The following is a 6,339-nucleotide window of genomic DNA, read 5'->3' as shown; positions in this document are numbered from 1 at the left end:
ACGAAGATGACATAAGATTAAAGATGCCAACTATTGGGGCAGTGGCGAGCACTCGTTCGTTTACCTTACTGGCCGTTTTTCTGTCAGTTCAATTTTCTTCTGAAAATGACAAGTGCTACCTACTAACAAGCACAAACTATGACTGAAGAGTTAGAAATTAGGTGGAATTACTGACTTAGCAAAATATGCGATAATAGTATTAATATTAGATAGGTAATAAAAAATAAATACCTACAATAAAATAACTTAAAACAAAAATTTATGTTGGGGTGTCTGAGGTTTTGGTTATTTAATGCACACTTAGAAAATGAACACGTTGTACGAGTATATTATAATACGTAACGTAAGGTCCCTCTTCCCCACTGGGCACGTGCCCAGGGCCCCGCGATGGATTGGGGCCCCCTAGTCCCTACCCTACTCCATTGCCAAACGATAACCGATAGCTAAAGAGTGCTTTATTATGGTCTTAGGGCCCCCGTTAATCCCGTTATATCCTAATGTGCCCAGGGCCTCTAATAGGCGAAAGACGGCCCTGAATACGTACCTAGTTAAAACCTACAAGTAGGTGTTTTTTTTTAATTTATATTGAGGAGTCAAAGGCCTTCTCTAAAAGGATGATATCAAATAACAAATGACGAACACGGTGATTACGAGTACCTACTTAAAAAGTGATTAAAAAGGCCGTTGCAAAGGCGACTAGAGGCATGCTCGCACAATGAAATCTAAAATATTTTTAGGGTTCCGTACCCAAAGGGTGCCAACGGAGCCCTATTACTGAGACTCCACTGTCTGTCTGTCTGTCCTTCCGTCTGTCGCAGGGCTCTTTCTCTTGAACCGTAATAGTTAGACTAGACACTTGATTTTTTACAGATTATACATGTATAACTATAGCCGCTATAACAACAAATACTATAAACAAAACAAAATAAATATTGAAGGCGGGCTCCCATACAACAAACGTGATTTTTTTGCTTGAATTTAATAATGGCAACAGGTAGCGCTTGAAATATTCACAGAATATTTAGTTGTATAATCACTTTAAAAATAAATAATACAATAAAATAAATTTTAAAGGGGGGCTCCCATACAACAAACTTGATTTTTTGCCCCGTTTTTAGGGTTCTATAGCCAAAATGGCAAAAACGGAACCTGTCTGTCTGTGCGTCCGCGGCTTTGCTCAGGGACTATCAATGCTAGAAAGCTGTAATTTTGCACGAATATATATGTAAAATATGCCGACAAAATGGTACAATTCAATATTTTAAAAAATTGTTTAGAGTTAAGTGACGTAAAGTGGGGGTGTTTTTTTTTTTTCTCATCCAATCTTGTAGTGTGGGGTATCGTTCGATAGGTCTTTTAAAACCATTACGGAGTTGCTAAAACGATTTTCTGATTCAGTGATTTGTTTGCAAAATACTCAAGTTTTAAATGCAAACTTTCATTAAAATAGAGCGTCCCCCCCCCCCTCTAAAATCTAAACCGGTGGGTGGAACAATGTGAAAATAATCAGGATGATAGTAAGTATATCAAACTTACAAGGAAAACTATAACGGTTATAAGTTTTCTTGGGAATTATTAGTAAATAGTTTATGAGTAAATCAGCCTAAGGTATATACCTACATTATTTAATTTTTATTAATATTCCGTACAAAATACGCAATCTTTAGAAAAATATTACTTAATTTTTTCGTAACGGCTCCGGGACCCTATTCCGGGCGTGTCCGACACGCTCTTGGCCGGTTTTTTTATCCTAATGTTTAATGTTGTATAGATAATGGTACGGAGCCCTTCGTGCGCGAGTCAAACACACATTTGGTCGGATTTTTCTTTCGGCAGCCAATTGCAAGCATCATTTCTTAAGGAAGTGAAATGAAATGGGCTAGTCTACGGCTAGAAATGAGAGTACTCGTTAAGATTACTCGTAAAAAGTCGTTTAAGTTTATTACCTACCTTACCTACTTAGTAAATGTAGGTAAGGTCAAACAAGAAAAAAACGCAAATGAGCCCAAGCTAAATAAAAACAGCGGAAACCCATTTTCAATCCCTTAGACGAATGGAAGTCGTCCTGACTACACTAGAGACAGCATTATTCAGTATCTTGCATATTTAATCTGTCGTGCTCCCTTGCACGTAGGTACTTAACACTGCTTGAATAACGCACTGATTTTTCAAGCGCTTCTTTTATTATGTTGAATGTGCGGGATTAATTGAGAATGAAATAAGTGATGAAATCGCTTTATATTTAAGCACGGACTTGTTCATATCGTATCTGTGTATATAACGTACACAAACTAGGCTTTTCTATAATGGCTTTTAGTGTTTCATGGTTTCTTTGAGTACGTACACCAACTACTTCGCTGTGATCTTAAGAGAATTCATCAACATCATCATCATCATCATCAGCCAGCCGGAAGACGTCCACTGCTAAACAGAGGCCTCCCCTGAGAACGCTACAGTGAACATTCGCCACTTGAATTGACCGATTACCTATCTGCATATCTCGCGATGTCCTCAATCCACCTTGAAAGGCCTGTCAACGCTCCGTCTTCCGGTTCGGGAATTAAATTTATCAACTTAAGAAGGTGGTGAGTAATAGTTATTTATGTGGCTGGTGCATAATGAGAGGCATTAAAGTACGAGTGTGGTTTTATGAAACGAGCCGAAGGCGAGTCACACGAGTTAAGATCACACGAGTGTTTTAATGCCTAATTATGTATAGCCGCATACATAACTTTATCTACATGCATATCATAAGTTTTCTATAATATGTTCAGATATGGCCTGTATTTTGACTTTGACTTTGACTTTGACTTGACTTTGACTTTGATTTTGACTGAATAATAATTATTATCTACATGCATGTCATAAGTTTTTTACAATATGTACAGATATGCATTGGATGGAATGGAATGGAATGCATTGTTAAAAAAAGTATTACCGATACTTTAATGTAAACATTAAGATGCACTGTACTTTAATGTGAACATTAAGATGCACCCGCAGATACCAGGTTTCTTAATAAAGGCCATTTGATAGTCGTTTCTGAACATATAATAGGGAAGTTATGATATGCATGTAGATAAATGAATATAAATGCCCTTATCTAATAAATACAACACGAGGAGAGCACGAGAGGGTAAATTAATACAGCCTCCACCAGTCAATTATTACGGGACCTGTTTAACGAAATAGGGTGGTTAAGAGACAAACCTAAGTGTAGTAAACGTGTCCTAAAAAACCGGCCACGAGCGTGTCGGAGACGCCCAAAATAGGGTTCCGTGGCCATTACGAAGAAATTAAGTAATATTTTTCTAAGGATTTCGTCCATCCTCGTCCATCTTCCACCGTCTATCATCCATCGTCTATTCTATAGTGCATCGTCCATTTTCATCCATTGTTCATTCTCACCCATCGTCCATTCTCGTCCATTGTCCATCTTCGTCCATCGTCTATCGTCCACCCTTGTCCATCGTCCATTACCGTCCATCGTGCATCAACCATCGTCCATCGTCCATCGTCGACCCTTGTCCAGCGTTCATCGTCCATCCTTGTCTATCGTCCATTCTCGGCCATCGTCCATCGTTCATCATCCATCGTCCATTCTCATCCATCGTCCATCCTCGGCCATCGGCCATCTTCGTCCATCGTCATTCGTCCATCGTCTATCGTCTATCGGCCGTCGTCCATGCATCGTCCATTCTCGTCCTTCGTTCATCATTCATCCTTGTCCATCGTTCATCGTCCATCGTCTATCGTCCATGGTCCATTCTCGTCCATCGTCCATCCTTGCCAGCGTCCATCGTCCATTCTCGTCCATCGTCCATCCTTGTCCATCGTCCATTCTTGTCCATCGTCCATCCTCGTCCATCGTCCTTCGTCCATCCTTTTCCATCGTCCATCGTCATTCGTCCATCGTCCATTCCCGTCCATCGTCCATTCCCGTCCATCGTTCATTCTCGTCCATTGTCCATCGCTTACCATCCATTCTCGTCCATCCATCGTCGTTCATCGGTGATTCCCGTCCATTGTCCATCGTCCATCATCCATCTTCGACCGTCCATCCTCATCCATCTTCCATCGTCCATTCTCGTCCATCGTCCATCCTCGTCCATATTACTTCGACCATCGTCCTTCGTCCTTCGCCCATCTTCCATCGTCCATCGTCCTTCACCCATCGTCTATTGTCCATCATCCATCGTCCATCGTCTACGTATCGTCGATCTTCCATCGTCCATCCTCCATCGTCTATCGTCCATTGTCCATTGCGTCCATTCTCTCCTCCATCCACATCCTCATCTCATACACTTACACACACACGCACGCACGCACGCACGCACGCACGCACGCACACACACACACACACACTAACATCAGAACAATTTATTTTTAAACCTTAATAGTCATGTATTAAGACCACCTATAATACATAAGTTCAATAAAGTCATTGTTGTTTATATAATTTTGAAACGTGACTGAAATTGCAACATTTTGGAGCTTGTGGGTCTGCTAGAAGTACCTAGAATTATGATGATCGTGAGTCAGTGAGTAGGTATGTCAGTTACAAAACTGAGGAACTTTAGCATGTAATAGCTCTAAATCTACATGTTCAAATTGAATGTTATTGATAATATATCTAAGTCCCATTAGGCCCTATAGGTACCTGAAAATTCAGGGTTCTAGCTGCACCCATAACAAAATTACAGGATGTTGAAAATAGCCTGAATGGCTTCGAGAAAAGTATGGTCCGGCCGTGCCTTTGTTTTTGTTTTGCTCGACTTGGCGGGGGCACTCCCGTGCCCCCAGATCTAGTGCGTAAACCACCATACAAATAATTCTATGACTTCTGCGGTCCAAATTTTCTCGATTTCGGATCGAATTTTAACTTCTAGTTATATATGTACTCTGTGACATTACTAAACGCAGCTAAATACTAAATTGAGATTAATTTGTTTCTATCCTTAAGTAGTAATCAAGTAAATTAATGTCAGGATTCGGATTGGTGTGATGTGTAGAAGAAATAAAACAACGAATTTCTTGATTTTTTTTTATTTTTTTTTTACAATTAATCATATAACATACAAACCAGCCGAAGTATGGCTAAACCCATTTATTATCTAAACTTATGAACAATACAAGAAATTGATACATCTCAAATTCACCTTACTATTTAAATATATAGATATATTATATATGCATTCACTCTACATATTAATCTACAAGCTACTTAATCATAATCTACGTTTTGCATAAATTCAAAGTAAATATGCCCAAAAGAAATATTGTTGAACTATGAATATACATATAACTTTTTGGCAATTAATTGAGTATCATTTCTGTGCATAGCAAAATTAATTTTCTTTTAACATGTAACTTAGATCTTATTCGTAAAGAGGCCACAAATATAACATGCGTTTCTGTCGTCAGTTCGATTACATAGGGACTTTTTTTGTTAAACATTATTCATTGCCTATACTATTAATGTTACTCTTATGAAATGTAAGAAAAATATCCTTACGCGTAACTGAATTAGTCTACCAGTGCTGTGCAGTGACAGTCGAGGGGTACGGGCGAGGAGCGGCGCGGGCGGCGGCGCGCCGGGGCAGCGCCGGCGCCTGCGCCCTTGTGCGTACACATTGCGCTAACGATACAATACCATACATTACGATACGTTACAACACTTCACATAATGCTCAAAACAACTATTTTGTCATTTACATAAAATTTGCTCCAAATGTTTTTTTATATTAAAATAGTTCTACTTATTGTAACTTCTAATTAGTTACAGCCAACTTTACAAATAATTGATACATTAGACTCTCAAATAGATCTCTACTAACTATTATTAATGGTAAAAAATAAAGAATAAAATACTTCTAAACATTGCATTTCAATCACATAAGGTTTAGTTTAATTACACATAATAATAACATCTTTTTAAAACCCGAACATAAGTATTACAAGAACATTGATATCGTTGAGTTCTGGAATGGAAAATAGCACACTTAAATTCACTAACTGTTACACTTACATAATAATTATTGTTCTCCTGCTTTGTTTGTAAAATACATTGCTTTTAGATAGTCCCAGAAAAATAACAGTAAAATATATCAACTATGTAATAAATACGCTGATAAGTTTGATGATAAACGGCTTAAATTAACTTAAGAGAGGCTACGTAGTTATGCATGTGTACCAAATAACAGTGCAGTGCTCGTGTAAGTACGGAAAGTTGATACATAAGTCTAGACAGGTCTCTAGGTGAGGTGCTTGAGGTAAGTGTGACAGACGCTGGGACGCGCCGGCGCGAGCGCCGCTACGCTATTATTTGGTACGGCTGCG

The 6,339-nt window shown here is 38.8% G+C and overlaps 1 protein-coding gene across 1 annotated transcript in view; it reads left to right on the top strand.

The window, feature by feature from the left end:
- LOC141428934 (cytoglobin-2-like) overlaps window positions 1–6,339 on the top strand; it is a 286,546-nt gene that overhangs the window by 50,368 nt on the left and 229,839 nt on the right. The window lies entirely within an intron of this gene.

Source organism: Choristoneura fumiferana, chromosome 6 (assembly GCF_025370935.1).
Source record: "Choristoneura fumiferana chromosome 6, NRCan_CFum_1, whole genome shotgun sequence".
Lineage (NCBI taxonomy): Eukaryota > Metazoa > Arthropoda > Insecta > Lepidoptera > Tortricidae > Choristoneura > Choristoneura fumiferana.
The sequence above is the reverse complement of the archived record's forward strand: the minus strand, read 5'-3'. Positions and strand labels throughout refer to the sequence as shown.